Source organism: Haplochromis burtoni, unplaced genomic scaffold, assembly GCF_018398535.1.
Source record: "Haplochromis burtoni strain Fernald_Lab_line unplaced genomic scaffold, NCSU_Asbu1 Contig_2, whole genome shotgun sequence".
Taxonomy (NCBI): Eukaryota; Metazoa; Chordata; class Actinopteri; order Cichliformes; family Cichlidae; genus Haplochromis; species Haplochromis burtoni.
The window spans coordinates 6,423,475-6,431,176 of record NW_024582363.1 but is presented as its reverse complement, the minus strand read 5'-3'; positions in this window follow the sequence as shown (position 1 = coordinate 6,431,176).

Here is a 7,702-nt window from a genome sequence, read left to right as displayed (position 1 = left end):
ATCAAAACAATCAAATCAAATGTCATCGTCCAGTAGTCCACTCACTAACTGGTTAGGGAATACACATTGGAATTCATATAGCAACAGTGCATACGCACAAATGAGTGTGTAAATTGTGTGTACGAACATGTACAAATGAGTGATTTATCAATATGAATTTGTTTGTACTTGCAAGCATCTCTCTTGCAACATTGTGACTACTTTTACACTTCACCTGGAGGTAAATGTGTTTTCTTATATAAAGAAATGGGGCCATGGTAGAATGCTGATAGTATGTAGACACTATTTAGATAAGAGCCTGTTGATTCAGAATGATTTTGTATTCTTAAAACACGCATGGTGGTAAGAACAAAATATGCCAGTTGTTCCATACTTTTGTGTAGGGTAAGAATCAAACTGTGGCTGAGGTTAAGGGAACAAAGAGCTGTATGAGGTCATTTGTACTTGTTTAGTGTCAACAAATTACTAAAGAAAGAAATCCTCAAAAATAAGCAATTAAGCAAAGCACATATATACAGTCGCTGGCGCATACAGCCTTACCCAGATAATACAATAAATAGATGGAGAGTCTCCACATGAAGATTCAAACTCTTTAGTGATCCTCTCATAAATAAGCCTGAGTCATGAGCACTCTGACTTCCTTTGCTACCGTACAAATGTCTGGAAGGAGATAGATGTTTTCACTCTTCACACATTGTATGTGAGCTCACTGGGGTATTAATCTGCTCATCTGCTCTGTCTGTTTAGGTGTGAGTTCATGACCTGTAACCCTCGTTTCAGATGCAGAGTCTAATTTGAGCTCGGATCCCCTGTGACAGTGGCCTTTTGCACACACCGCTCAACCTCGAGGGAAGGACACAGAGGCAACACACAATCTAAATCAGAGATTATAATGCAAACAGCCCTGTGGGGCTCACTAATGACTAAGGTGAGCCTGAGATGCAGCTCCAACTCTGGTTTAGAATATCAATTAGGTCTCTCAGGGACGTGGAGATGGAAGGAAGTGACTGGCATAGTAAGCGCCTAGCGCTTGTCTGTGGGCACCACTAGCACACGCTCTGCACCACAACGACTGCCAGGAGATATTGAGCAAAAAGGAAAAGAGGGAAAACAAAGTCGAGAATTGTAAGGTGGTGTGGTTGGGGGAAAGTGATGCAAGAGGGCGAATTCCATTGTCATGCATTTTCCAAAGAAAGAGGAGCTTGTAAATTTGTTCGAGCAGCCTATTCAATTAGCTCCAGACATCCACAGCTGGTCCCCAGTGAATCATCTCCACAGATGTGTTGTGTGGTGTTGTCTCCACACCCCAGAGAAGCACCCTTCTTCAGCTCTCTCCCTTTCTCCCTCTCCTTCTCTCAACTCTTTCCTCCCCTCTTTGTTACATACTCCTGACAACAACAAGGTTCTGGTAATCAGATGCTGGCTGAGTTGGTATATACAGAGCACAGAGCACAGACAACAGGCTGAATCTGAAATCATCTCACACCGCCGGTTGATATTGTTCAAGGACAAAGAGTCATCCCAGGCCCTCCTCTCTCTAGACACAAAAGCAGGCATACTCAAACACACCCATATTCAGAGTAATGTACAAAAATAATGGAAAACCCAGCGTTTACTGGATTCATGAAGACGTGGAGTGCTTGTAGGGCAGCATAATGTTACTATTTCATTAGTCTGATACGAGCAGACTAACCTTTGACACAATAAGCTTCGACCATAAGTAAAAAAAAGAAGGCAAACTTCTCATTTGTAGTCTGCAACCATTTTACTTTGGCTTATACCAGTTTCTGTCAGATACGGTATTATTACTGTATCTGACAGAACTATTATAGTTAATAGTGTTATAGTCAAATCAAAAAATATTCAATCCCATTGATGATTTGTTCCTTCTGTGACCTGTGTCAGACCTTTCAACAAAATTTAGCATAGGATCAAAGGACATTTAGGCAATCAGAGAATTCAAGTTTTAAATTACAACTGTAAAGTGATCCAATAGTAAAAGCAATCATCAGCACGTCGTGCTGTCTTCAGTTGACTTTAACAAAAAGCTTCTGTTAAGTGGGGCAGAGTCTCGGACATTGTGGTGGGGAAATTTTGGGCATCTCTTCTTTGCAGAACAAATTCAGGGCTTCAGTGCTAGCACTCTGGAGAATCTGTGAGCACGGACTGCTCATTTTGCATCAAACACAGCATCTCAGTGAAGTTCAGGTTCAGACTTTGACAAGACCATTTGAGAACTTTTATTTTATTACTTTTGAGCCATTCAGTGATGTATTTGTTTTGATGCCTTGGATTGTTTTCTTCCTGCACAACCCAGTTGCACTTGAGCTAAAACTGACAGAGTGATGACCTAACCTTCTCCTTCAGGATTTTCTGTCAGAAAGCAGAATTTATCCTTCCCTCAACTATCACCCTAGCCCAGAAGCAGCAAAGCATTCCCACTTTACACTGCTGCATCCATGCTTGACTGAAAGTATGCTATTTTACTGGTTTTCAGCAGATGTTACAGTAGCTCCTACTTTCCAAGAAGCTCTACTTTGCACACAGTCCACAGAATATTCTACCAAAATGTAAGTGGCCGAGAGTGATTTTGACTTCAGCACTCTCACATAGATGCCATTTCCCCCTGTGCCCTATTTTCTATGGACCTTTTGTGACTTCCTGGATGAGCTGTTGACATGCTCTTGGAAGAATTTTGGAAGTGTGTCCACTTCTAAGAAGGTTCACTGTTATTCCATGTATTTCCCCTTCACAGATGTAATGTCAGGCCCATATTATTTCAAAGCCTAGGCCGGATCCCACTAAGACTGATGGCATTCATTTGATTTTTGGACAGTGTGCTAGTGGACCTTTTACTGAACTCCTTTGAACATGCTATATTGAAACACTTATTTCATTAGTAATCAGGTCTGGAAATATCTAGGGTCAACTCAGAGACTATATATAGGAGATGGATCTTGCCACTATGAGATCACCCCTTGGTAAGTAATTTATATATATATATATATATATATATTGATTTAGTAAATGCATGGATAAATGCATTTTCACATCACTGTTTAATAGATTAGAGTTAAATAATATTTAAATCTTGACATGTTTCCTACATCGACCTACTTTATTTTACATTTTTTATGATAGAACACATAAAATAGAAGAGATAGACTTTTACCTGTAATATTATAGATTAAGAGTAAAAATGGTAAAAATGTTAGCTTTTCTGGTCAACTGATACTATCCCGTACACAACAATGTGTTGTGTGAATGTTTAACATGAAATATAAATGGGTATGGAAAATTGCCGTATTGTGTTCTATCAAACGACTTTGTTGAACAGTAATTCAAGATAAAAATTCAGCTTATTACTTCTTCCTGCCCGAAGTGTATTTTTATCTGAATAAAGTTTTATTTTTGCATCAGTACAGTGTCTCCGCTACCTTCTCTCTTTCCCCCTTTCTCTCTTCCACTCCTACCTCACCCAGACAGAGTGATTGATCTGATACGCCATTGAGTCAGATTACATTATGCAGTTCTCACTGATAAGAGAATAGCGAAACAACTATTTTCTTTCCCCTTATCTCCTCCAAGAGGCTGTGTTTCTAAAAGGAGAACTAGCCTCCCTGGCCAGATATCATTATTCATTTTGATCCAAGGCTTTCAGTACATTGATTACATTTTATAGGCACACAAATTTCACATGAGTGGTCAGCACTAAGGCCATTGCTCTCTTTGCTCACCCTGAAGAATATAATCCAAAACATCACTACAACTCAGTTTATGCGATTGCTCAAAAAATGTGAAGCATCCTAATCATTGCGGTCAGGTGCTGAATGTGGAGCTTCTTCCTCACATTCCACCTTTAAGACCTTGTCTTGCTTAAATAACTGCCTAGGACACTGGGTGTGGGAATTTGAGCTTCAATGCACCTCTCATCCTTTGGGAAGCACATGAATTCTTCTCCTGCCACTCCCCAGAATGGCTCAAGACATCTTGTGCCTATTATTCTGAATTCATAACAGCAGGGAGTTCAGGTTTTCCACAAGGAAAACTGAGAGTAAACTACTGTATACAGTAAAATTACCACACAATATAAAACGAATTTCAGATTGATTTAAAACAGAAAATAATAACATGTGGAATCAATCTTAAACTAATAGATGCAGAATAGTCCCAGAAGAATAACACAATATCTCTGTTACATACGAGTTCAATGTTTAAGTATTTTTTAAACTTCTATTTATCCTGGGAGGGTTATGCAATAGCATCCTGCCTCACAGTCACATGTAGTCATATCTAAACACCGCTCAGTTCTCCACAGTCCTCTTCGGCTTCGGGGGTTAGGTTTCTTGCTTGAGAACACAGAAGTTGCAGCAGGGGTGTGTTTCTCGTGTAATAAGTATTTCACAAAGCATTTCACACTGCCTTGGTCCAGTGGAATGGCAGCGTATTTCTGTAATGCATGCTGCTGTGTGGGGTCAGCGCCAAAGTGCTTCAGACGAAGGAAGAGAGCGAGAGTGCTGTGCAAACCCACTGCAGAGGCCAAGCCAATAAAATGACTGGAATATTTGCTCTGGGATGCCTGATTTAGTGTTCTGGCATTTTGGATTAAGATGGGCAGGTTAAAACACTTCCCAGGCATTTCCCGATGATTACATTGTAGGCAGATAAATGTTGGCTGCCAGACAGACCCAATCACACGACCTGATAGAGGCGAAGACGTGAGGTCATGCTCTCTCCTCTGTCTCACATTGTATTGGATCCCAAGAAAAACGCCCATGAATTCATTTTCTGTAACTGACACTGGCCATGGCTGTTCGAAATACTCGCAGACTTAGATGGTACAGTCTAAGTAGTGTCAGACACAGTACAATGTGAATTATAAAGAAGTATATAATTGACTTTCTTAATGCTCTCTGGTTTTGCATGACAGTAAAATAGGTCTTGTCAAAACCTCCAGTATGAAACACGGCGCTTTAGATAAAAGCGTATTGATGGATAAACGAGATGTCAATAACCTGGCTGCTCTCATGATCAATGTCCAATGATCGTTTCCTGTTTCTACCCATTAGTGGTAGGGTCAAACATACCTCAGCATCAACTTTTCCTTGCAACCTCATCTAAACTAAAAAGGACATCAACAAATGACTGCCCCCTTGTGGGTCTCCTTATGGGCAAATTCATGCCAAGACCCCATTAACCCTTTTACAATTTCCTCAGACAGAGTAATATTCTTTATAACATCGAATTCAAGCATTTTTAAATGCTTAAATGATTAAATTTAAAAAAAAAATTACAGTTACCTTAATCGTCTTATAATCCTAATTGAGAATTTGTTTATCCTATTTATGTCATCTGTAGTCAACGATAGGAAAATCCGCTTTGTTATCATGAAAATAATCAGAAGTAACTGATAGAACAACAACATTATTCTCACTTTAAAACCTTGCCAGTCGATATATATATTATAAATTGCAGCGCATATTTATGGACAATAAGCTCACATTTCTTTTGTCGATGAAAGATAAGCACATAGCTGAAATAGGGTTATAGTATGCTGCTTTAATGTGGTTCCACTGGAGGTGAGAGTGACAGTACACAGTGAGGATTTTTAGTGGTGCTGAACCTTCTGATTTTATGTGTTAGCTACTAAATGTAGTTTACAGTTTACTACTGTATGTAAACACCTCAGCATGGAGATGGTGTGCTACTTTAGCACCTCTCAACACCTTTATGGCTAAAGTTTTATTGTGTATGAGCTTCCTTTGGCAGGCATAATAGCCCTGGAATGCTGACTTGGGATTTGCTTTGCCAGACCTTTCCTCTTGTGTTAACCATTTTGAGTCCAGGTCTCAAATACAAAGCAGTTTCAGTTTTAAATGTATTCTTTGTTAACATGAACCGCTCCTGTGATTTTAGATCTTTGATGTTTTGAAATGTGAATTTTAAAGCCAAAGATAGTCACAATGATAAATGTTTTTATAGGCTATGAGCAGGGACAGGACTTCAATTCAAAATGTGCCCATAGCTTTGATGAGTCCACTTATATGCTATAGTTGGGCAAAATCAAGATACTTTGTAGGCAGCAAGAATACTTATATTTACCAAGAAACAAATGACAGGAATGGCTTATTATTCTTGTCATGGTGCACTTCTTCCGTCTTTATCAAGGTGCAACCTCCCACCCTTGTTTTCCAATGCTTTACCATTTACCTTTTTCCTGCCCAAGCGGCTGGATTCTCCTCTTCTTGAGAGATAAGCAGACGGCCCTTTCTTCACTAGGGGAATGGGGGCATAAAAATGCAGGATTTGTCCTCTGTATTACACAAAAAAATGTGAAAAAATAAATAAAAAAATAAACAGGACTCTGGCTTCTTGTCCTGCAGCTGAAAATGTCACCCTGGCCCTGCAATAAATCACATGGGGTTGTGATGTGTTTACTTATTAGAGTGAGGTGCATCGTTGTCATCCACAGTCTTGCACGCCCCCCAAAACACACTTCCATTTCTGCTTATCGCTCTCTCCCTCTTATGCGTCACCTTTTCTGTCTTCCTGTATTCCTTGTGTATTAATCCCTTCATACATATGATCCACAATATTTATTTACATTACACACACATCCTGCAATTCTATCTAAAAACTGTATTATAAGATTAAAATGCTTTCAAATACAAGACACCAAAATCACTAATTCTTTACCTACAACGTTCCAATGAGAATTCACTGTCATTAAGAATGATAGTGCTGTCTCTGTTTAAGTGTTTTAACATACTTGCACCAGACGTCATAACCAATTCACAGTAGAGAGAGAGAATTAAGCAGACTCGCTTCATCCAACGATAAAAGCTCCTGTCACTGGAACACAAAACAAAATGGGTAGTAATAAGCACGAAGTTACATTTCCATGAAAGCAAAATCTTTTAAAACTCCTCTTTGTTTCACAGAATAATCTTCGAAGTTACATAACACCATAAATGGCAAACAGAGTTTTTTCAGTCTCTCATTAGCCTTAGTGCAACGGTTGTCCCACAAAGCATCACGTGACATAACAGCTAATGCTTTCTCCTGCTGAGCTGTCTTTAAACAAGGCATCTAGCCTTCTGTTGAATCACTGCAGGTGCTCAGTGGTCAATATTCCTTTGATGAATGCAAGACGTGACAATTCACTTCGTTGCAAATTCTTTTCCATGGTGAGAAAAGACAAAAGATTGCACTGTTTGCGCGACTTCTGTTTACTCCAAGGAGGTTTCCAGGGGTTGCAGTAGGGCAACGAAAAGAAGCACGTCATGAAACTGGCAGGAGTTTGATAAGAGCAACTGTAAGCAATTACAGTTCAGCAGCTCAACAGAGAATTGGAGGCTGTAACCTACTGTTAGGACAGAGCCATCGCTAAATCCATGGTGACGGGCAAAGCTGCCTGATCTGTGATTTGCTATTACTCACTTTTAAGTCTGAATTTTTCTGCAGTACCTCAAAACACCAGGGACCTCCTTTAGATTTGGTAAGAAACCATTAGTTCTATCAGTATTTTTAGTTTTTGTACTTTTTCTAAAATGTGATTGAATATACACCATTGTCCCTCTCCATTTTAATAGGCTTCTTGCACATGGCTCCATCTCATTTCATCTTAGATTAGTTATGGCTGTTGTTGCTAAAAGATATTGCAATAATGGGTGAATGTGATACACACACACACACACACACA